The 24,746-nt window shown below is 50.8% G+C and overlaps 3 long non-coding RNA genes and 1 other non-coding gene across 12 annotated transcripts; 2 read left to right on the top strand and 2 right to left on the bottom strand.

The window, feature by feature from the left end:
- Positions 1-2,061: 2,061 nt before the first annotated feature.
- Positions 2,062-19,300, bottom strand: LOC135286169 (uncharacterized). 8 transcript variants are annotated; one of them, XR_010350642.1, is made up of 4 exons: positions 12,405-13,815; positions 11,948-12,024; positions 7,546-8,086; positions 2,062-7,071 (listed from the first exon to the last, which is right to left on the bottom strand). It is a non-coding gene; the product is annotated as an uncharacterized LOC135286169 (long non-coding RNA). The 8 variants fall into 8 exon arrangements; XR_010350653.1 differs by lacking the exons at positions 7,546-8,086; positions 12,405-13,815 and adding an exon at positions 19,240-19,300; XR_010350650.1 differs by lacking the exons at positions 7,546-8,086; positions 12,405-13,815 and adding an exon at positions 15,032-15,480.
- TRNAL-CAG (transfer RNA leucine (anticodon CAG)) lies at positions 4,229-4,311 on the bottom strand. Its single transcript has one exon. It is a non-coding gene; the product is annotated as a tRNA-Leu (tRNA).
- Positions 16,422-17,130, top strand: LOC135290315 (uncharacterized). Its single transcript, XR_010353055.1, has 2 exons — positions 16,422-16,520; positions 16,622-17,130. It is a non-coding gene; the product is annotated as an uncharacterized LOC135290315 (long non-coding RNA).
- A 1,333-nt stretch (positions 19,301-20,633) lies between the features above and the next one.
- LOC135290307 (uncharacterized) lies at positions 20,634-21,335 on the top strand. 2 transcript variants are annotated; one of them, XR_010353052.1, is made up of 3 exons: positions 20,634-20,726; positions 20,827-20,937; positions 21,022-21,335. It is a non-coding gene; the product is annotated as an uncharacterized LOC135290307 (long non-coding RNA). The 2 variants fall into 2 exon arrangements; XR_010353051.1 differs by having other exon boundaries at positions 20,827-21,335.
- Positions 21,336-24,746: the final 3,411 nt, after the last annotated feature.

The raw sequence follows: 24,746 nt of genomic DNA, 5'->3' as shown, positions 1-24,746 counted from the left end.
GGCTGCAGATGTTTTGCTTTTGCTTGGAGGATTGGTATGTGCTAATTGGGCAAAGAACAGTAATTAGTCAGGGTGTGTGGGAGGTGATTTGTCTGGATACCACCACGGAGCCTCCCATAAGGCCCCGAGGCTGGAGCAGCCCTTGGGAACTCCCCGTAATTGCCTGGTCAATTGGCTCACTGCAAACACCTGGAATTTGGGGTGTCTTCTTCCCTCTCTCCAAATCCCTCCTGCTCAAATACGGAACCATTGCAGTCCATTTGGAAAACAGGCATTTTCCAAGGAAAAAGGAAGATCACTTCCTGCTGTGCTATGAGATTACATCAGATCATAGGATGGGATTGCAAGTGAAATTATTTCATCCACACATTGCCTGGATTGTGCAGAGAAAACCATTCCATCACACATTACTAGATTTTAAATATATTTTATATATTATTCTATTATCTTTTTTTTCATTAGTTTTATATATTTTATATATTATGATAACATTATCATTATTATTATATATGTTGTACAGTCAAAACCCATAGAAATTCATTGGTTGGATGTTCATTGGTCCCAAGTAATGCAGTTTTAATATTCAGGTTCCTATTGGATATGGATTTCTTTGCCTCTGATGTTAATTAGGTTCTCATTCTCCTTTCTTTTATCTCTCTTTTCCCAGACCAGTTTTTTTGGACCACAGTGATGGGTGATGGTTGGAGTTAATAGTTGTTATCTTTTGTGCGTTTTCTGTGCTACTCCCAATCCACTGGGATGTTCAGACCTCATCAGACCTCGCCTGGTAAAACAATCTTTTGCAAAGAAACTTCAGTTCCCTTCCTGCATGACAAAGGACAAAAACTCCTAACTAATGTTCTATAAAAAATTTTGAACTTGGTATCATTTCCAACAGTAGGACCTAAGGGAATGGTCTGAAGTTGTGCCAGGGGAGGTTTAGGTTGGAAATTAGGAGGAGTTTTTCACTCAGCACTGGTCGGACGCTGAAACAGCTCCCCAGGGAATAGTCACAGCCCCAAAGCTGCTCAAGAAGGGTTTGGACAAGATTCTCAGGCACAGGTGGGATTGTTGGGATGTCCAGGATTAGCAGTTGGATTCGATGTTCCTTATGGATCTCTCCCAGCTCAGGATATTCACCGTGGGAAAGGCATTCTGAAGTATTAGAATGACATTCTAAAGTATTCTAAAGTAGAGATATTCTCCAGTAGTAACCCAATGCCCAATGTTTTAAAGCTGAACATGTTATTGCCACATTCTGTTGGGTCATTTTAAAGGAGAAAACCAGGCCATTGCCTGAACTTCACTCGTCACCAGGCTGTCCTGAAGTCCCCTGGCCAGGAGCAGATCCCTGCTCCAGAATATTTGGATGCCAATCAAAGTGTTGCAAGGATCAGCTGCTGAGATTATTCTGACTTCAGGAAAACCAGGAAAACAAATTTTCTCTGAATTTGAATGTTAAAGCTCATCAGAAAAGGAACAACTTTTTCCAAGTTGGTGTCCACTTAAAAATTTCTGGAACAAGCAAATTCCGTGCTCCTCTCTGTTTATCCACCCACCTGGCTATTTATGCAGCTAATTTTCCTCAAGACCTTCAAAGTTCTTTCTGGGTTGCATCATTTTGTGGGGAGGATCTTACACCTCATAGAGTGAGAAAAGAAATATCTCCCCCACCATCCAGCTTCTGCAAGACAGATTTGGGGAGTAGGATATTAATTTCCTATAAAATTCCATGTGAAAAGCATTGGTTCCCCATATATATGTGTGAATACATATTTATGTGTATATATAAATATACATATGTGCATCTGTATATATGAACATACTTACACACACATGTATATATAAATATATAGGAAGTCTGAAAGGCACTGGAGAAATTTTTGGGGACCTGCAGTGAATATTTTCCTGAGGAATTCAACCAATTTTCTTCCCTACCATCAAATTCCAGTGTTTCTCCTACATGGTCCTGTTTCTGAGGGATCTCTAAATTGGACTTGGTGTATCCAAAGAGATTTTGGTGTCTTCCTGCCTTTCCAAGAACCCAGAAACCAGAGTAAATTCCAACCAAATGTTTTTTTATTATATAATCCTGTTTATTAAAAATTAGTCTACAGATGGTGTTTCTTTTCAAGTCCATCACTGAACGCTAGAAATTTTTTTTGGCTGTTTCTATTTACAAACAACAATAACAACAAAAGATGATGAATTATCATCAGTTATTCTGTAAAACCCCTGACATTTTTGGAAAGATGAAGTTTTTAACACAAATGTTACATAACAGGAATGTCTACAGAAGAATGCATTAAATTCCAAGCAGTTCAGGCTGTATTTTCTTTCATTTCCCACTGCTCCTAATAACATTATTTGTTCCTCTCTAACCCAGTCTTTCTCATTCTTTGTTGGTTTTACATTCTGCAAATGCCTGTGGACAGTTCAGCTCCCCTTAGTCATGGATTAGACAAATTGCACACATTGTTTCCTTTTAATCTCATCTCCCTCCTGACTTCTGAAATACTGAGTTGCTCTCCACCATCCTCAGCAGTTTACCAACACTTGCTTGGTATTTTGATGTGCTGGACCAGCACCATTCCACAGTGGAGTCAGCTGATCCCAAAACACTCAATCCTCTCTGTTCAGCAGCAGTTTTGGGGAACCATCTCATTGCTGATTGCACCAGAACATCTGATATTGAGAAAACTTTTGCACTCGGATATTCTAATTCTAATTAGAGACAAGGCTTGGCATCTTCTCCCACACAATTAATGACAGGACAAGGTGAGATGGCCTCAAGTACACCAGGGGAGGTTCAGGTTGGATATCAGGAAAAAAATTTCACTGGAGGAGTGGTCAAACATCAAAACAGGCTGCCCAGGGTAGTGGTGAAGTTGCCAATGCTGACCATGACAAAAACCTTCTAGGTTTGGGCTCTTGCAGCAGCCAAATGTTTCCTTCCAAAATGTCTGTCTCAAATGAAGAGTTTATTTTTTTAACTTAAGACTTGAAATTCATCACTGCCCTGACATCAGCTCTGCACCTTTTTTCCCTTTTCCCAGAAAAGGGAAAAGGTCCTTTGGCAATGATGTTTAAAGGAAGGTGCACACCTGAGCCTGCAGAAAGTGCTGCTGCATTGCTCTTATTAAGAAAGTGAAGATGGGATGATTCATCTGGTTCAATTTCTTTGCCTTTCAAGACAAACCAGTTTTCCTGCTCTTTTTGTGCACCTTTGTTTGCTGGACTCCCCTGTCTGCCTGGGAGGCACACAAGGATCTCAAGGATTTGCTGCTGGTTTTGAAAATGAATGATGGAAGAAATCCAGGGTCTGGGATTTGATTTTGTAGATAAGCTACGACCAAAAAATTCTTGTGAAAGAGGAGTGAAGCAGTTATTGCTGAGAGTTCCTGCTCTGACAGATGAGGATATTTCTACTACCAGCAGTACTCAAACACTGCAGGGCTGGATAAAACACTCAATAAAAGACATCATCTCAAAGAATTTGCAGCATAAATGTTATGAAGCTTCACATACATTAGGGAAAAAATGGTGCAGTAAAAAGATTGTTCTGGGTTTAACTGCTGCAGCTGCTGCTTTTTATTTTTCTTTTCCATGTTGTCTTGTTTAGGTTTGAAGAGGATTTCTGAGTTTGAGAACCACGGAATTGATAGGTTTGGCAAGATCATCACATCTAGTCTTTGACCAAATGCCACCATGGCCACTAAATTGTGTCACAAAGTGCCACATTTATTCTTTTTTTAACTAAGCCCATTGATCCAGCCTATCCAGATCCCTCTTTAGAGCTTTCCATGCCACAAGCAGATGGATTTCAATCCCAACACTGGCATGGTGCCCCTGGGCTCACCCAGGGAGCCTGGGTTTATCCCCTTCCCCTTCAAACCTCGTTTAAAGCCCTCAATCAGCCCCAAAACTCATGGCTTAGAACTCTTTTTCCCCCCTGAGACAGGTGAGCCCACTTTTCACCACCAGCCCCAGTGCCTGTAAAACACTAGAAAAGCCAAAACTCCACCTGAGCCAGGTTGATCCTATGGAAAAATAACACCCCACCTGAAACAGGTGTTGATTAGTGGGAGGGACACTTTTTATGAACATGAACAACCAATAGTGGGTATTAATCCTGGGACTGGACCAGACCAGGGCGATTTCCAGGAATGCCTCTTGCACAGAGAGGCAGCAGAATTCCCTGTGGGATGGTTCTGGCCAGCAAATAAGTTGTCAGGAGTGGGATTCGAACCCACGCCTCCAGGGGAGACTGCGACCTGAACGCAGCGCCTTAGACCGCTCGGCCATCCTGACCCCTGCAGTGTGCTCCCCTGCATCCTGAAATTCCTGGGAAACTGGTTTCCATTGAGTGTGTCCTTTTAGTGTGTGGAGCATTTCCTTGGGCATCCAGGATTCTCCTCTGGGAAGCAAAGAACAGCCTGGAGTCTGGAACTGACGGAAGAGTGCAGCCAGGTAGGAGTCGGTCTCTTCTCCCAATTAAAAAAGAGGTAGGAGAAGAAGAAATGGCCCAAAATTGCACCAGGAACGGTTTGGATGGGATATTAGGACAAATTTCTTTAGTGAAAGGGTGGTCAAGCATGGGTATGGGCTGTCCAGGGAAGTGCTGGAGTCGCCAGTCCCTGGAAGTGCTCCAAGGTGTGTGGATGTGGCTCAGGGATATGGTGTGGTGGTGAGCACAGTGCTGGGTTAGTGATGGGCCTCGGTGATCTCAGAGGTCTTCTCCAGATTTAATAATTCTGTAAAAAGGCACCGAGTTCTCTCTGTCCTCACAGCTAAGTTAACAATTAGTTAAGAGATTGGCAATTAGCTTAGGGTGGGCCTAACCACTGCAAATACCAAACACCAGCTTAATGAAGGAGATAAAAAACCCGAAAGAACCTCGAGAATCAGAATAAAAAAAGAGATACAATAATTTCTGGCATATCCCATTATCTCTGCCAGCTCCTTTTTTTCCTTTGTCTTTGTTATATTTTTTTTTCTTTCCCTGCAGAGTGCTGGAATTTGTCCAACAGACTTCAGATGAATTGACAGTGGCATATACATGAGCTGATGGCTGCTGCAGCAACGAGGTTTTCCCTTCTTCCAAAGCTCAGTGATATTCCCCAGAGAGGATCTGAGCAAGGTCATCTCTTCCCTTTGAAGGTGGAAACAGGGGAACAGCAGGACTTTGCAGGGTCCAGAAACAGGGCTCAGAAAAATCAGTTTAAATTGAAAAGAGAGATTTTATTCCAAGAGAAAGGGAAGTTGAGGCAAGCAACAAATCTTCCAGAGTGAGCCAGAGTGGGTCACAAAATATATCTGAGAAAGAGAAAGCCATGCAAAATAAATTTCACCCTTTATGCAACAGATGCTGGGGGGGTTGGAACTGGATCTTTAAGGTTTCTTCCAACCCTCACCAGTTCTGTGGCATTTTAAGGAGGTTCAGTGGTAGCAATCCATGGTCCTGGACAGTGGTGAGGGTCTTCATGAGGGTCTTCACAGAAGAAGAGAGGTGATATTTACAGAGGCAGAGGGGGAGAGGGCTCAGAGCATTCAATGTCCCTTCCATCTCAAACCATCCTATGATTCTATAGTTATCTACAAAACCCCATTTTAGGGGATTTCACATGGAACTATTATAACTGTATCACTACAGATGAAAACTTCAGCATCTCTTTTAACTTCATCCTGCAGAAGGATTTCCTGAGCTTGTAAGGGAAGAGTTGCAGGATGTCTATAATTATCAGCTGCTTCTGCCCACATTCCTGGCTGATGGGAAGTCGTTAGTCTTGAGCCCTGGCTAATGGGCCATGTTAGAGAGAGAGGAGATTTTGGCACTACAAATTCCGCAGTCTCGGTGCTTTTGATGGATGCAAAGCCATGTGTCACCACGGCTCATCACAGGGATGTGGCCTTAATGACAATGACCCTTTGCCCTGGGAGACATCAGTGGCAGAGAAGGGAATCAAACTCCTGAGAACTGAGTATCAACCTGCCACCAAAGCAATGTACTTCGTGTCTTTTATAAATTTAAAGGCAAAAATGGAGAAAAAGGGCAGGAGGGCAAGTCGGGGGCTTTTATGTTGGCTTAGACGTCCTGGTCAACCCCTGTTCCTCAAGCTCCTTCAGGCCTGGTGGCATCTGGATGTGGGTGGCCACGGTGAGTAAGAAAGGTGTTTTGCAGAACTCCAGCTGGTGAGGAATGAGCTGTGCGAGGCTCCGAGGGGGAAACACAGTGCCGAGGGGTTTCCATTGGGTAAACATTCCGCATTTGGATTGCTTTGTATAAGAATAAACAGCCGGCACAAAGGAAGCTGCCAACTCCCAGTCAACACCACGTCCTTTTCAGTTTTTTTTTTTTTTTTAACAGCTTCACAGACTCCCAGGCAGGATCGTGTAGCAGTCTTGAAATCAATGAGGCATTTGCCATTTCCCTCTCACCTTGCCTGCCTTTGGATTGGCACAGCTCCACAGCTCAGGTTTTATGCCCGTGGATCTCTCTTGCTCTGTCTATTGTTAAAACAAATGATGCTTTGGCTCATTCTGGCTTGGGAAAGGAGAAGGGGAAGGAAAGTTTGCTCATCATGGCAGATGAGTCATGGACTCAGATGGAGATTTTGGAGGGTTCGGGCAGCCACCACCTGCTAAGAACAAGGGCAGAGCTTCTGTCCAAGGTCAGGCACCTTGAGGAAACGTCCTTCACTAAAGGTCACTCATCCAGGGGGACATCTCCAGGATTTTATGTGCCCATCCCATGTCCAGCAAGTAGGATCTTTAATCTGAAGAGGCCATGGCTCTCATTCCCCATGTGAGAAGGGATCCTTGATGAGATTGTCTAACACTTTGACCAATTTCATCTTCATGGTTTCATGGAATGGTTTGGTTCAGAAGGGACCTTCAAGATTATCTGGTTCCACCCCTTGCCATGAGCAGGGACACCTTCCACTGGACCAGGTTGCTCAGAACCCCTTCCAGCCTGGCTTTTGGAACTTCCAGGGATGGGGCTTGAAACTCTTCAAGACTGGGACTCCACTACATCCCTGGTCAGGTTGTTCCAGTGTTTGATTGCTCTCACTGTAAAAAAAAATAAAATATATATATATTTCTTATCTCGAGATGGAAACTTTTTGATATGTAGACATTGGATATGAGCCTGCTTGGACATATTGATATGTCCAAGCAGGCTCCCACTGCTTGGCAGAGGTTTGTGACTCTAATCAATTATTAAGGGAAACTTATTAAGGGAAACTATTTCAGAAATCTCTTATTTTCATTTATTACTTGAGGCTGGGTGGAGAAAGGGTGTTTATATCTTGAATTTTCTTAGCCATGGAGAGCTTTAAGTGCTCATCAAAAAGTGCAATTAAGTCAAACCACTTGCTTAAAAGTATCCAGAGTCTCATCTGCACGAGAAGAAAGGGAGAAGCTGCTTGGCACAACTTGGGATGTTGGATGGGATTTGAAATCACAACCTGTGCAAACCAAGCTGCAGAGAGGTTTCTTTTAGCAAATTAAAAAAAAAGAAAAAAGTTTTGTACATCGATTTACCTGAGCCTGAAGTGCCAGAGGCACCTGTGTACAGTGCTGTCCATCTGAACGTGATCCAGGCTCTGGGATGTCGCTGCCAGACCCTCAGAGGGGAGCGGGGACAGCAGCGGCACTATGTGTCTGTCCATGAGCATTGCTGCCCTCTCCTGGCTCCAAAGCACACAAACCCAGGGAAAATAGGCTCGGGAAGGAGTACAGGGATGGATGCAGGACAGGTGGGACCTGTGGAGATTCCTGCTGCTTTTGGGGCAAATGGGCTCATCCATGCTGCTGGAAGACGTCACCCCAAATAATCCCAGTCAGCAGAGAGAGTCCTGCTGGCCAGCTCTGTCGTCCTGGTTGTTTTGTCACTCTGCAGGGCTCAAAGAGTCATGGAATGGTTTGAGTTGGAAGGATCTTAAAGATCATCTCATTCCCTTTGCCATGGGCAGGTCCACCTTCCACTGTCCCAGGTTGCTCCAAGCCTTGTCCAAGATGGCCTTGGACACTTCCAGGAATGGGGCAGCCACAGCTTCTCTGGACAAGGCAAGGCAGGATCTCTCTGCAGAGAAGTCCAAAGCTACTTTCAGGTAGGGGAACAGGGGTTTTCAAGTGTTTCCCCATGAAGCTCAGACCTTCTTTGACCTTCCATATAGTTTTTCTCACCTGTCAGGCAGTGGGCCTTTGCTGTGACTTCCCCAGAACCCAGCAAGGGACTTGGAGCCTTTCTTCTCCTAGCCACTGTCTGCCCTAGAACAGGTGTCTCTTCTCAGAGAATTACAGAATAATTCAGGCTGGAAGTGACCACAGTGGGGTCGTCTGGTGCCACCTCCCTGCTCAACAAGGGCCATCTCAGAACACCTGGCCCAGGATCATGTCCAGATGGTTCTGGAACATGGCCCATGAAGGAGACTCCACACCTCCACTGGACAGTCTGTTCAGGGCTTGGGCACTGCACAGGACAGAAGTTTTCCCTCATGTTCAGGTGGAACTTCCTGAGCATCATTTTCTGCCTGCTCTTCCTCTCCCATTGCTGGGTCACATGGAGCAGAGCCTGGTCCATCCTCTGACCCCTCCTTGCAGATATGGCTGGACATTGATGAGGTTCCCTCTCAGCCACTTTATTTGAGACTAAACATGTTCAACTCTCTCACCCTGGTCTCATAACAAAGATGATCCAGTCTTTTCATCATCTTTGTTGCCATCTTCTGTTCTTCTCTTTTCACTTTCTCTGCTGCTGAATCTCTACAGCTGCAGGCCCAGGTCTAGAAGACCACGTGAAAGAGCTGGCACATGTTCTTAATCCCAGAATCAAAGTGTTTTAAAAGGGATTTGGTCCATATGGACAAAGTCTCACCCTCCTTTCCACCCTCAAACCAGAGATTCACATCCCTGGCACCTCCTGGGCCTTGTCTTGCCTGACCAAACTCACAAACTAGGCCAGAACACCAACAGTGAGAGATTGGCAGGAAAAAAAGACCTTTGCAAAACATCCTGAGAGCTTTGCTTCCAATGTTGAAAATGTGGAAGTCTTATTTGGGTCTGACAAGCTGTTAGCTCAGAAAAATCCGACATTTGCTGAACTGTTAACACGAGTTTCTGGAAAGATGTGCTTGGGTTTCTTACTCACGTGGCAACTGCATGTGTTGCTTCAGGAAGAAAGAGGGTCATCCCAACCTTTTCCATGGGAAAAATGTTACCTGGAGTGGTGCTGTGTGTGAGGGACAAGGACAAAAGTGTCTTGTTGTGGTGGCAGGATGTTCCTCAGAAATCTGTCCCTGAATTTAGTGCGGTGATGTCTAAATATTCACAAAATTGGCTTAGCAAATGTTGCCTCTGTCAGAGGCAACTTCATTCATTCCATCTTGGAAACCCCTCAGCTGAAATCCTCACCCTCTCTTTTCCTTCAGAGGGAAAGAAATAAAACATTGGGAAATAAGCAACCACTTCCATTAATCACCATTTTTTCTTCAGTCAAGTAATTAATTAAAAATATCTCCACCACCCCCACTTGAACCCTGCTGACTGCAGACCAGTCCTAACAGAAGAGAGTTCTTTAAAATAGAAGAGATAAATGGTAACTAATCACATGAAGAATGAAAGAAAAATTAAAAGAAAGCTCTGAAAAATGAAAAGAAATGTCTAAAAAAGAAGGAAAGCTTCCAAAATCTATTAAGGAATGCTTAGACCCTGAAGACCTTGTATATGAAGCTTGGAGAGCCTGCATCTCTGGATGAGTCACATCTCCAGCCAATAAACTTCATATTCCTCCTTTCCAAGGAAGGTGTCTCCACCAATCTCAAGTACAACTTCCAGCACAACTACTCCTTCCAGCAGCTCAGAAATGAAGAGAGGAAATTTATTCCTGCAGCAGACAGGAAGACTTGGAAGAGCTGCAGAGCTGTCCACACCTAACTGTGGGTCAGCTGAAGCCAAACCCTTCTCCCTCTGGGTTTTCTCCTGTATTCACCAACCCCCAGCAAATGCCAGGAGCTGCTGTTCCTGGCAGTGCAGCCAACAGTCGTGATTCCTCGGAGCTGAAAATAGGATGGTGCTGGCAGCAGCTGATGCTTTTGCTCACAGTTCCCAGCTGAGTGGGCTACCTCCAAAAAAGCAGATGGCCAGGGAGGAACTCCAGCAATTTGCTACCAAGCAGCTAAAAAGTCCCCTTCGCCCACATCTCTGAGAGCATCCACAGCATTTCATGACATCTAGTGGGCAAGGCAGGCACAGTGACTTGTGTGGAGAGAAAGCCTCAGAAAAAAACAACAAATAAATTGGCCCCAGAGAAACACAGGTATGGAATGAAATAGGAAAATAAAGAGAGCTGATTTCCTCCCTTGAAAGAGTTACAACCTCAGCAGTAACTCCAGGGGGAGACAGGGAAGAAAAACAGAATTATAGAGAGGGCAAGTGATTTGAGAAAGATCAACCGTCAGGTTAGCTCAATAAAGGCAATTATATTCAACCCCAGCCCGCCTCAGCCTCAGTCTGTCCTGCCTCCTGGCTGGAAGGAAAATGGAGCTCTCTGACCAGGGATATCACCCATAAAGTGCCAAAGAAAGGAGAAAATTTCCTAAGGAGAAATGAGAAAATTGTGGATCTATATTACAAAATCAGAGGGAGAAACCAGGAGTGTTATATCATAGGTGAAGTGTGACACTGGGACACATCACCCAATGGGATGTGGAATCCTCATGGCAGGGAAGATGTTGAGGGGTTGGAGCGTGTCCAGAGAAGGGAATGGAGCTGAGGAAGGGTCTGGAGCACCAGGAGCAGCTGAGGGAGCTGGGGGGCTCAGCCTGGAGAAAAGGAGACTCAGGAGGGACCTTCCGGCTCTGCACGAGTCCCTGACAGGAAGGTGCAGGCAGGTGAGTCTTGGTCTCTTCTCCTGGGTGATAAGTGACAGGACGAGGGGAAATGGCCACAACTTCCATCAGGAGAGGTTTAGACTGGACATCAGGAACACATTCTTCACTGAAAGGCTACCCGTGGATGTCGTGGTGTCACCATCTTTGGAGACGTTTAAAAGATGTGTAGATGTATCTGGCACTTGGGGACATTGTTTCATGGTGGCCTTGGCAGTGATGAGTTAAGGGTTGGACCTGATGACCTTCAAGGTCTTTTCTAACCTAAATGATCCTATGATCCCCTTTTTCTGCGTTCTCCCATTTTGCTTTAGAGACAGACTGTAACACAGTAAAATCACCTGCCCATTTAGTTTTTAAACCATTTTTGATTCATCTTCCTTGCTATCATTGCAACGAGGTGCCCAATTTCATAAAAATCACAAATTTCCACAATTTCCTTAAAATAACTCACTTCCAGCCATTTATTTGGAGGTATCTGTCAACATCTGACCAGATGAAACCCATCTCAATGGGCCAGAGCATCCTCACATACCTGCCCAAAGTTTTTGCAAGTTTTAGCACAGGGTTATACTGGAACCAAATGGATGTGAAAAAAACGAGTGAATGCAAGATGGATTTGCAGGTCTGTGGCTCTGCAGCGTTTTGCAGTTGAGTCTGAGGGGACAGATTAACCCTGAAGCTGCCAGAGAGGCTTCTGAAGCCATGGAGGATGAAATCAGAGATGAGGTAATGCCATGAAGCCAGAGAGGACCAGTTTCCTTCTTTAAGGACTCCACTGTGTGTTCATCACATCCCAGTCTTTCTATTTTGTGCCTTTTTAAAATCCCTGTGAATGTTTCTAAACACTCCTCTCCCTCTACAGTGGCTCTAATATACATCCACCTTTTTCCTTTCATACTAAATCACTCACCCCATTCTCCATCCTCCTGTAAGGAGCAAAGAGAATTTATTCAAGTTCCAAAATGTGGGGTCTTTTACCCTTGCCCCAAGATTTTTCCCAAACCTTCTATCTGGGAGAATCCTAGGAGCTCCTGTTTGCTTTCAGTGATTACCTCAGTGATTGCTGCTGTGTTGTCTTGCTTTGCTTTCCTGGCTGTTCCTTCCCAGAGCTGCTTCTATTCCAGGTTTTCTGAGTTGTAGAGGAAAAGAAAAAAACAAATTATACAAAATAACTACTTCCTTTGAGCCAAACACAAATTAGGCAACTAAGCAGACAGAAATGCTCACTGGTCCAGGGGAGAGTGGATTTGTAATCTAAATTACTGTGGAATAAAAGCATCATCCTCCCTCTGTTCTCTAATTTAAACATTGTCTCCTGTTCTTCTTCCCTTTTGGTTTGACTAATTTAGTTGCCTTTGGTCTAAGGACAAGGAAATCTCATTTGCATATTGTAGACGACATTAATTACAAGTCCTTTTACTTCAAGCCCTGCTCCTCCCGCACTGACTGGAAGCCTCAGTCTGAATGCAGCCCTGGTTCCTGTGAGGGTCGTTAATTATTGAGCTATACCTGAAGATAACGAGCTCAGGGATGAGCTGTGTCTCCCTGGGGGCCTGGCTGGAAGGAGAGGACGGGCATCGGGAAGGGGACAAGCCACAGCAATCCCAGTCTAAGAGAAGGTGTGACTGTCAGGAGGACAGAGTGAGTGTCACAGAGTCACAGAATTGTGGAATGGTTTAGGTTGGAAGGGACCTTAAAAATCATCCAGTTCTGGCCACTTGCCATGAGCAGAGACACATTCTACTGGATTAGGTTCCACAACCTGAATTCCAGGTTTCTACAACTTCTCTGGACATCTTGTTCAAGGGCCTCATCACCCTCACAATAAAAAACTTTTTCCTAATAGCTAACGTAAAGGTGCCATCTCAATTTCAAAAGAATTCACCCTTGTCCTGGATTATTGGGATTTTTTGAGTGGTGAGGCAAAGGTACAGGTCAGCCAGAAAAGTTGTGGATGCCCCATCCCTGGAAGTGTCCAAGGCCAGGTTGGACAGGGCTTGGAGCAACCTGGGACAGTGGAAGGTTCCCCTGGCCTTGCCATGGGTGTTGGAACAAGATGGCTTTTCAAACCCTTCCAAGCTCCACCATTTTATGATTCTGAGATTGAAATGCCCTAATTCTGACTGAGACTTCCCATTCCACAAAGCCTGTAGTCACTAGGTCCAGGACTAGAGCCAGGATCTCCTTTTGGCTCAGCCAAAAATGATGAGACCCCAGCACAAAAGTGGGAGCAAGAAGAAGCCACAATTCATGCAGAGGAATCTCTCACTAATCACATCTTAACAGGGCACACTTCTGCACACAGCACTCGAAGTGTGGCCACACCAGTGCCCAGCACAGAGGGACAATCACTGCCTTCCTCCTGCTGGCCATGCTATTGCTGACATAGAATACCAGGATGCCCCAGTTATATTCCTGACCATAATTCCAACCTTCCCCACTACGAAATGAAGAATAAACATTTTCCTTGGCATTCCTTTGTTATTAATCTGTTTTAAAAAACACACTGTTTACAGTATTTCAAAGAAGCCACCAGAATAAGTTCAAATGGATCTTTTGCCTTTCTGATGATCTTTTTTACTGGAGGTTGGGGCCGAGGGCTGGGACCCATGGTGGGCTGGGTGGGAAAAGCATTTTGGCACAGGGTTTCTTGGGGATGATCAGCAGAGGAAAAGAAAGTGGGAAAAGATGGAGCTGCAGGACATTAAAAGATGAACAAGTGTAGGCAAAGTAGAGGGGGAAAAGCATTTAAAAGGCCTTTGTTTTCAGGGGCATCAGCATGGAAACCATCAGGCCTCTGGGAAAAAAGGGTGGCCATGCCCACCAGGCCTTTGTGACCCCACACTGACATCGTGTTCAGAGGCCATTGTGACGCTGGTGAATGTCATGAACCTTGGGGGCTGCCAAAGCCTGCAGTGGTCACTCCCAGGAGAGCAGCTCTCGGAGGAGGCAGCAGCTTCTCTGGAGGCAGCAGCTCACCTGGGTGATTGTGGCCAGTGCTCTTCAGAGCACTCCCACAATGTCAAAAAAGCAGGAGATGAACCCTCATGGCCTGCCCCGTGAGGGGCAGCCACCACTGCTGTACTGGCGGCGACAAAAACAGGTGAGAGCTGGGGAAGGAGGGATAGCCTGGAGTGGGAGGTGGGGGAAGGGCTGGGGCAGAGACAGCCAGGCCTGGCACCAGGCCATGCTCTGTGGAGGGGCCAGCACTGGGATGGCCCAGGCACAGCAATGGCCCAGAGGCAGCGAGCCCAGCTGGGAACCCGGCCCAGCCTGGCTGCTGTGGCCAGCACCTGCCTTGGGGCCAGGCCCAGGCTTGCAGGCACGTGGGGGACACTGTGCTCACACAGCCACCTTCATCCTGTGCCTCCTTCTGCTTCCCACAGGTGACCAACAGGCAGCCAGTGGTGGCACCTCAGGTCACCTGGACAACCACCACACCCATCCTTGGGGACAGGCCCACCCTGTTCCCCATCCGCTCACGGAGCCCCACCATGTCCCGCACACGCAGGGGCAGCCGGGAGGGCGGGCACTCAGTGCCCCGCAGCCGTGTCACAGGGCCACAGAGATTGTCCGTGTCGGACTTGCCGCCTCTCCACGGCCCTCCTTTGACACTGGCACCTCCATGCCAGTGGAGCGCTCAGTCACCAAGAGCATCCACCTACAGCATTAAGCTGCCCCCTCTGCCAGCAGCAGCCACCTCTGGATCCTCTGGCAGAGGCAGAGCACGTGCTGTGGGAGCAGCCTCGGAATGTGTCAAGCTGTCCCCTTTGCCAGCAGCACCAGCAGCAGCCGGCTCTGGGTCCTTTTCCAGAGGCAGAGTACGTGCTGTGAGCCCCATGGCCAGGGGCCAGCCAGAGCGTGTGCCACTTGCTCCATGGGGCACTCTGGCTGCAGGCAGAGCCCAGGGAACACCTTCCCTGCGGAGAAAAACAGAAGGGCTCTGGACTGGCTCAGCAGCAATGCAGGACCTTTGCCTGCCACCGCTGACAGCTGCACGGAATGTGCCACTCTGCACTGGGACACAGACAGGTTGGGAGCACCTGGGATGCTCCAAGACGGAGGAGCTGATTAAGGTGCAGGGACGGCAGGGTGGCAACAACTTCAAAGACCCTTATGGAGGCCTGGGCCCATACCTGTTAGAAGACAGGTCCATTGTATCTCCCTGCACCCGCCAGCAGTCAAATGCCAAGCAAGAGGTGGCTGCAGAGCATCAGGAGCTGCCCAGTGCTTGCAATTCAGTCGAAGGCTCCACAGAAGAAGCAGCAGAGTGCCCTGAGCTCCTGTGCCATGTTGATTTGTCCAGCTCTGCCTCTGGAAACTCGCAGCCCTGGGACACTTCCTTCAAGGAGTTGGAGGAAAAGCGGGAGGAGGAAGATGTCCCAGAAACACAGGCTGCAAGAGAATGGGACAGCAACCAGCAGAACATGTTGATTTCCCTACTGAAAGAAGTTGAGATAGAGGAAGAAGTTTCTTCCCTGGCTGGAGAACCCTGGATATATGGTCACAGCAAGCTCCTTGTCACATCAGAGGCTGAGGAAAGCACAAACTTCTCAGCTTCTCCTTTGTCTGGGGGCCGCTCGGAGGAAAGAACATCTTGTGAGCCAGCCAAGCACGCTGCACTTCACAGGCAGCTGTGCCTGGGGCTTGAAGATCTGCTCCAGATGAAGCGCAAAAAGACAGAGGAGCTGGAGAAGTTGGAGGAAGAGAAAATGGATGCAGAACTCTTTGGCGACATCTCCTCCTCCATGAGCAGCGGAGAAAGCCCCATGACATCCAGCTGTGACCTCAGGTGTCCATCATTTTCCAGCCTGGAACCAGCTGGAGACGCCTTGATGCCACACAGCGTGTGCAGTGTGACCGAAGATGCCAGATCAGAGACACAAATCTACTCAGAGTTTGTGTCTCCAGAGCTGTTGGCAGACTTGGGTTCTGACTCTGAGGACTCGCCGTCCCTGGAAACACTTCTGAACAATCTCATGGAGAAGTGGGAGCTAGAAGAACCATCAGAAGAGTGGGACAGCGATGTAGAGAGCCCTTTGTCCATCCCACCACGAGATGAAGAGTTAGAGCCAGCTCCTACTCCTCAGAACAGCGACCTCAGTGAGCAGGGTCACAGTGAGCCTCTCCCCTGGGCACAGCCCCAAGAAGAAATGGGGTTTGCATTTTGCGCCTCGCCTGCTGATGTCACGGAGGAGGCCGAGGCAGCAGGCATGGAGGCTGGCCGTGCCCAGGCCGCCCCTCCCCAGGAAAAGCCCTGCGGGGATGAGCCGCTGGCAGGAGCTTGCCCGGTGCCTGCCCAGCCCCTGGCACGCAGCGTTCCTGCTGGCCCCGCTGGCAGCGCAGCCGTCCCGCAGCCCCCGGCCGCACGGCCACGGCGCTCCATGGCCAAGAGGGCCCGACGGGCTCTGCGCCGCCTTTTCTCCTTCAGCTGCCTCAGGGGGCAGCCAGAGGAGTGAGCCCGGGGCCAGCAGCAGCACCATGGCCAAGGATGCCGGCTCAGCCTGAGGACGCCCAGCTCCCAGGGGCAGAAGCAGGGCCCAGAGGGAATGGCAGTGGGGAGATGAAAAGCTGGCATGCATGGATGGATGGGTGGATGGTGGCCAAGGCAAGCTCTTGCCAAAGGTAGGTCCTGCTGCCCTCCCCAGCTCCTCACCCCAAGCCCACATCAAGGCAGCCTGGTCAGGGAGAGCTGGCTCAGGAAGGATGACAGCGCTATCTTGTAGAATCCCACAGAAGCAGACTGGAGGCCCAGGCTGCATTGTGGCGGTGCATCCCCTCCCTGCCACAGGCTGCATTTGAAGCTGAGAAATGCACTTTGGGCCTCAGCACTGCAGGTAAATGAAGGCAAACCCATCCTCCTTTCACATGGAAGCTAGGAAAATCCCTCCCTGACTACCTGTAACATGGGCTGCTGAAAGGTGTTGATTCCAGATGATTGACCTGGTGTCCTCACCTCTACAAGAACCACCGAGACCCCAGTGCAGAGAAGCGCGGGGAGAGGAAGGACCCAGAGGATGCTGCTGGCAACAAACATTACGGACTATACACTGTCAGACATCTTCAACTCCCCACTCCAGCCCTGCTCTTCCCCACAACCCTCCAACCCCACTCTTCCTCTCCCTACCCCATCACTGATTTTCGACCTTCCTTCGCATTTTCCTACTTCCTACCCCTTTCTATCCCTATACCCACTATTTATTCTTAAATAAAATCCCTGTTGTTGGTTTTGGTAGATGTTCTCCCGAGTACCTTAATTCACATAGGGGCATCTCTGACTAATCACACCTTGATGAGGGCACACTTCTGCACACAGCACTCGAGGTGTGGCCACACCAGTGCCCAGCGCAAAAGAACAATAAATGCCCTGGTCCTTCTAGGCACATTATTGCTGACACAGAATACCAGGATGCCACTGGCACATTCCTGACCAATGTTCTATGCAGCTCATCCAGTAGGTAAAGAAAGGATATTTTCCTGGGCTTTCTTTTGTTATAATTCTTTTTCAGAAAACCCACTGTTTCTAGTCTTTTAGAGTAGTGACTAGATTGAGTTCAAATGGAGCTTTTGCCTTCCTGATGATCTCTCTACCTAAGGTCAAGGCCGTAGGCTGGGACACATGGTGATGTGGGTGGTCAAAGCACTTTGGCACTTTGGCACGGGGCTTCCTTGGGTGTGTTTTGGAGAGGAACAGAAGATGGAACATGAGAGTGCTGCAGGTCACTGGGAGAGGAACAAGCGTAGGCATAGTTGAGGGCAAAAAGCATTTAAAAGATTTTTATGTGCCAGGGCAGCAGTTTGGAAACTGTCAGGCCTCTGGGAGAAAGGGGAGCCATGCCCACCAGGCCTTTGTGACCCACAGTGACATTGTGCCCAGAGGCCATTGTGACGCGGGTTCGTGTCATGAGCCTTGGGGCTGCCAAAGCCTGCAGTGGTCACTCCCAGGAGAGCAGCTCTCTGAGGAGGCAGCAGCTTCTCTGGAGGCAGCAGCTCACCTGGGTGATTGTGGCCAGTGCTCTTCAGAGCACTCCCACAATGCCACAAAAGCATGAGATGAATGCTCATGGCCTGCCCCGTGAGGGGGAGCCACCACTGCACTCACGGCGGCGACAAAAACAGGTGAGAGCTGGGGAAGTAGGGATAGCCTGGAGTGGGAGGTGGGAGAAGGCCTGGGGCAGAGCCAGCCAGGCCTCGCACCAGGCCATGTTCTGCCTTGGGGCCAGCACTGGGATAGCCCAGGCACAGCAATGGCCCAGAGGCAGCAAGCCCGGCTGGGAATCTGGCCCAGCCTGGCTGCTGTGGCCAGCACCTGCCTTGGGGCCAGGCTCAGGCTTGCAGGCACGTGGGGAACACTGTGCCCACACAGCCACCTTCATCCTGTGCCTCCTCCTGCTTCCCACAGGTGACCCACAGGCAGCCACAGGCAGCGACTGAGGTCACCTGCACTACCATCACACCCATCCCTGGGGACAGGCCCACTCTGTTCCCATTCCTGTCAAGGAGCACCACCATGTCCTGCACAGGCAGGGGCAGCCGAGAGGGCGGGCACTCAGTGCCCCGCAGCCGTGTCACAGGGCCACAGAGATTGTCCGTGTCGGACTTGCCGCCTCTCCACGGCCCTCCTTTGACACTGGCCCCTCCATGCCAGCTCAGTGCTCAAACAGCAAGAGCATCCAGTGACAGCATTAAGCTGCCCCCTCTGCCAGCAGCAGCCACCTCTGGATCCTCTGGCAGAGGCAGAGCACGTGCTGTGGGAGCAGCCTCAGACAGTGTCAAGCTGCCCCCTCTGCCAGCAGCACCAGCAGCAGTGACCTCTGGATCCTTTCCCAGAGGCAGAGCATATTCTGTGGGGTCAGCCTCGGACAGTGTCAAGCTGCCCCCTCTGCCAGCAGCACCAGCAGCAGGGACCTCTGGATCCTCTGGCAGAAGCAGAGCACGTGCTGTGGGAGCAGCCTCGGACAGTGTCAAGCTGCCCCCTCTGCCAGCAGCACCAGCAGCAGCTGCCTCTGGGTCTTCTCCCAGAGGCGGAGTACGTGCTGTGAGCCCCATGGACAGAGGCCAGCCAGAGCATGAGCCACTACCTCCATGGGGCACTCTGGCTGCAGGCAGAGCCCAGGGAACACCTTCCCTGCGGAGAAAAACAGAAGGGCTCTGGACTGGCTCAGCAGCAATGCAGGACCTTTGCCTGCCACCGCTGACAGCTGCATGGAATGTGCCACTCTGCACTGGGACTCTGACAGGTTGGGAGCACCTGGGATGCTCCAAGACGGAGGAGCTGATTAAGGTGCAGGGACGGCAAGGTGGCAACACCTTCAAAGACCCTTATGGAGGCCTGGGCCCATACCTGTTAGAAGACAGGTCCAGTGTATCTCCCTGCTCCCGCCAGCAGTCAAATGATAAGCAAGAGGCGGCTGCAGAGCATCCCAAGCTGCCCAGTGCTTGCAGCTCCACCAACGGCTCCACAGAAGAGGCAGCAGAGTGCTCTGAGCTCCTGTGCCATGTCCATTTGTCAGAGAGTAGCTCTACCTCTGGAAACTCAGAGCCCTGGGACATTTCCTTCAAGGATTTGGAGGAAAAGTGGGAGGAGGAAGATGTCCCAGAAACACAGGCTGCAAGAGTATGGGACAGCGAAAAGCAGAACATGTTGCTTTCCCTGTTGAAAGAGGTAGAGGAAGATGCTTCTTCAGTGGATGGAGATACCTCGAATGAGAGGCGCAGCATGCTCCTTGTCACATCAGAGCATGAGGAAATCTCAAACTTCTCAGCTTCTCCTTTGTCTCAAGGCCCCCGTGAGGAGTGGGCAGCTCCTTGGCCAGCCAAGCACGCTGCACTTCACAGGCAGCTGTGCCTGGGGCTTGACGATCTGCTCCAGATGAAGTGCAAAAAGACAGTGGAGATGGAGAAGTTGGAGGAAGAGAAAATGGATGCGGGATACTTTGGAGACATCTCCTCCATGAGCAGCAGAGAAAGCCTCATGACATCCAGCTGTGACTTCAGGTGTCCATCAATTGCCAGCCTGGAACCAGCTGCAGACCCCTCGGTGCCACACAGCGCTTGTAGCGTTACTGAAGATACTAGATCAGAGACCCAAAACTACTCAGAGTTTGTGTCTCCAGAGCTGTTGTCCGACTCGGGATCTGATTCTATGGACTCGCTGTCTCTGGAGACGCTTCTGAACAATCTCCGGGAGAAGTGGGAGCTAGAAGGAACATCTGATGAGTGGGACAGCGAGGTTGAGAGCCCATTGTCCATCCCACCCCAAGATAAAGAGTTAGAGCCAGCGCCTACTCCTCAGGACAGCGACCTCAGTGAGCAGGGGCACAGTGAGCCTCTCCCCTGGGCACTGCCCCAAGAGGAAAAGGGGTTTGCAGTTTGTGCCTCGCCTGATGATGCCGCGGAGGTTGCTGAGGCAGCAGGCATGGAGGCTGGCCGTGCCCAGGCCGCCCCTCCCCAGGAAAAGCCCTGCGGGGATGAGCCGCCAGCAGGAGCTTGCCCGGTGCCTGCCCAGCCCCTGGCACGCAGCGTTCCTGCTGGCCCCGCTGGCAGCGCAGCCGTCCCGCAGCCCCCGGCCCCACGGCCACGGCGCTCCATGGCCAAGAGGGCCCGGCGGGCTCTGCGCCGCCTTTTCTCCTTCAGCTGCCTCAGGGGGCAGCCCGAGGAGTGAGCCCGGGGCCAGCAGCAGCACCATGGCCAAAGATGCCGGCTCAGCCTGAGGATGCCCAGCTCCCAGGGGCAGCGGCAGCACCCAGAGGGAATGGCAGTGGGGAGATGAAAAGCCGGCATGCATGGATGGATGGGTGGATGGTGTCCAAAGGCAACCACTTGCCAAAGGTAGGTCCTGCTGCCACCCCAGCTCCTCACCCCAAGCCCACATCAAGGCAGCCTGGTCAGGGAGAGCTGGCTCAGGAAGGATGACAGCGCTATCTTGTAGAATCCCACAGAAGCAGACTGGAGGCCCAGGCTGCATTGTGGAGGTGCATCCCCTCCCTGCCACAGGCTGCATTCGAAGCTGAAAATTGCACTTTGGGCCTCAGCACTGCAGGTAAATGAAAGCAAACCCATCCTCCTTTCACATGGAAGCTAGGAAAATCCCTCCCTGACTACCTGTAACATGGGCTGCTGAAAGGTGTTGATTCCAGATGACTGACCTGGTGTCCTCACCTCTACAAGAACCACCGAGACCCCAGTGCAGAGAAGCGCGGGGAGAGGAAGGACCCAGAGGATGCTGCTGGCAACAAACATTACGGACTACCCACTGTCAGACATCTTCAACTCCCCACTCCAGCCCTGCTCTTCCCCACAACCCTCCAACCCCACTTTTCCTCTCCCTACCCCATCGCTGATTTTCGACCTTCCTTCGTATTTTCCCTCTTCCTACCCCTTTCTATCCCTATATCCACTATTTATTTTTAAATAAAATCCCTGTTGTTGGTTTTGGTAGATGTTTTCCCGAGTACCTTAATTCACATAGGGACATCTCTGATTAATCACACCTTGATGAGGGCACACTTCTGCACACAGCACTCGAGGTGTGGCCACACCAGTGCCCAGCGCAAAAGAACAATAAATGCCCTGGTCCTTCTAGGCACATTATTGCTGACACAGAAGACCAGGATGCCACTGGCATATTCCTGACCAATGTTCTACCCAACCCAACCCCCCAGTAGGTAAAGAATGGAAATTTTCCTTGGATTTCTTTTGTTTTCATTTTTTTCAATGAAACACACAGTGTTTATAGTCTTTCAGAGTGATGACTAGATTAAGTTCAAATGGAGCTTTTGCCTTTCTGATGATCTCGCTACCTGAGGTCAAGGCCATGGGGTGGTGGTGGCGCAGGGCTTCCTTGGGTGTGTTTAGGAGAGGAACAGAAGATGGGACAAGAGAGTGGTGCAGGTCACTGGGTGCAGAAATAGCGTAGGCATAGTTGAGGGCCAAATGCATTTAAAAGATTTATTTGTGCCAGAGCAACCACATGGAAATTGTCAGGCCTCTGGAAGAAAGCGCGGCCATGCCCACCAGGCCTTTGTGACCCCAGAGTGACATCGTGCCCAGAGGACATTGTGATGCGGGTGCATGGCATGAGCCTTGGGGCTGCCAAAGCCTGCAGTGGTCACTCCCAGGAGAGCAGCTCTCTGAGGAGGCAGCAGCTTCTCTGGAGGCAGCAGCTCACCTGGGTGATTGTGGCCAGCGCTCTTCAGAGCACTTCCACAATGCCAGGAAAGGAGGAGGCGAATGCTCATGGCCTGCCCCGTGAGGGGCAGCCACCACTGCTCTACCGGCGGCGACAAAAACAGGTGAGAGACAGGGAAGGAGGGATAGCCTGGAGTGGGAGGTGGGGGAAGGGCTGGGGCAGAGACAGCCAGGCCTGGCACCAGGCCATGCTCTGCCTTGGGGCCAGCACTGGGATGGCCCAGGCACAGCAATGGCCCAGAGGCAGTGAGCCCAGCTGGGAACCCGGCCCAGCCTGGCTGCTGTGGCCAGCACCTGCCTTGGGACCAGGTCCAGGCTTGCAGGCACGTGGGGGACACTGTGCCCACACAGCCACCTTCAACCTGTGCCTCCTCCTGCTTCTCACAGGTGACCCGCAGGCAGCCACAGGCAGCGACTGAGGTCACCTGCACTACCATCACACCCATCCCTGGGGACAGGCCCACTCTGTTCCCATTCCTGTCAAGGAGCACCACCATGTCCTGCACAGGCAGGGGCAGCCGGGAGGGCGGGCACTCAGTGCCCCGCAGCCGTGTCACAGGGCCACAGAGATTGTCCGTGTCGGACTTGCCGCCTCTCCACGGCCCTCCTTTGACACTGGCCCCTCCATGCCAGCTCAGTGCTCAAACAGCAAGAGCATCCTCTGACAGCGTTAAGCTGCCCCCTCTGCCAGCAGCAGCCACCTCTGGATCCTCTGGCAGAGGCAGAGCACGTGCTGTGGGAGCAGCCTCGGAATGTGTCAAGCTGCCCCCTCTGCCAGCAGCACCAGCAGCAGGGACCTCTGGATCCTTTTCCAGGGGCAGAGCACGTGCTGTGGGAGCAGCCTCAGACAGTGTCAAGCTGCCCCCTCTGCCAGCAGCACCAGCAGCAGCTGCCTCCGGGTCTTCTCCCAGAGGGGGAGTACGTGCTGTGAGCACCATGGACAGAGGCCAGCCAGAGCATGAGCCACTACCTCCATGGGGCAGTCTGGCTGCAGGCAGAGCCCAGGGAACACCTTCCATTCAAAGCAAAACAGAAGGGCTCTGGACTGGGTCAACAGCAAGGCAGAACCTTTGCCTGCCACCGCTGACAGCTGCAAGGAACGTGCCACTCTGCACTCGGGCTCAGACAGGTTGGGAGCACCTGGGATGCTCCAAGACGGAGGAGCTGATTAAGGTGCAGGCAGGGCATGGTGGCAACACCTTCAAAGACCCTTATGGAGGCCTGGACCCATACCTGTTAGAAGACAGGTCCAGTGTATCTCCCTGCACCCGGCACCAGTCAAATGATAAGCAAGAGGCGGCTGCAGAGCATCAGGAGCTGCCCAGTGCTTGCAGCTCCACCAAAGGCTCCACAGAAGAGAGAGAAGACAGCCCTGAGCTCCTGTGTCATGTCCATTTGTCAGAGAGTAGCTCTACCTCTGGAAACTCAGAGCCCTGGGACATTTCCTTCAAGGATTTGGAGGAAAAGTGGGAGGAGGAAGATGTCCCAGAAACACAGGCTGCAAGAGTATGGGACAGCGAAAAGCAGAACATGTTGCTTTCCCTGTTGAAAGAGGTAGAGGAAGATGCTTCTTCAGTGGATGGAGATACCTCGAATGAGAGGCGCAGCATGCTCCTTGTCACATCAGAGCATGAGGAAAGCTCAAACTTCTCAGCTTCTCCTTTGTCTCAAGGCCCCCGTGAGGAGTGGGCAGCTCCTTGGCCAGCCAAGCACGCTGCACTTCACAGGCAGCTGTGCCTGGGGCTTGAAGATCTGCTCCAGATGAAGTGCAAAAAGACAGTGGAGATGGAGAAGTTGGAGGAAGAAAAAATGGATGCGGGATACTTTGGAGACATCTCCTCCATGAGCAGCAGAGAAAGCCTCATGACATCCAGCTGTGACCTCAGGTGTCCATCAATTGCCAGCCTGGAACCAGCTGCAGACCCCTCGGTGCCACACAGCGCTTGTAGCGTTACTGAAGATACTAGATCAGAGACCCAAAACTACTCAGAGTTTGTGTCTCCAGAGCTGTTGTCCGACTCGGGATCTGATTCTATGGACTCGCTGTCTCTGGAGACGCTTCTGAACAATCTCCGGGAGAAGTGGGAGCTAGAAGGAACATCTGATGAGTGGGACAGCGAGGTTGAGAGCCCATTGTCCATCCCACCCCAAGATAAAGAGTTAGAGCCAGCGCCTACTCCTCAGGACAGCGACCTCAGTGAGCAGGGGCACAGTGAGCCTCTCCCCTGGGCACTGCCCCAAGAGGAAAAGGGGTTTGCAGTTTGTGCCTCGCCTGATGATGCCACGGAGGTTGCAGAGGCAGCAGGCATGGAGGCTGGCCGTGCCCAGGCCGCCCCTCCCCAGGAAAAGCCCTGTGGGGATGAGCCGCCAGCAGGAGCTTGCCCGGTGCCTGCCCAGCCCCTGGCACGCAGCGTTCCTGCTGGCCCCGCTGGCAGCGCAGCCGTCCCGCAGCCCCCGGCCCCACGGCCACGGCGCTCCATGGCCAAGAGGGCCCGGCGGGCTCTGCGCCGCTTTTTCTCCTTCAGCTGCCTCAGGGGGCAGCCCGAGGAGTGAGCCCGGGGCCAGCAGCAGGACCATGGCCAAGGATGCCGGCTCAGCCTGAGGATGCCCAGCTCCCAGGGGCAGAAGCAGGGCCCAGAGGGAATGGCAGTGGGGAGATGA

This window comes from Passer domesticus, chromosome 1, assembly GCF_036417665.1.
Source record: "Passer domesticus isolate bPasDom1 chromosome 1, bPasDom1.hap1, whole genome shotgun sequence".
NCBI lineage: Eukaryota > Metazoa > Chordata > Aves > Passeriformes > Passeridae > Passer > Passer domesticus.
This window is presented reverse-complemented; position numbering and strand designations above follow the sequence as displayed.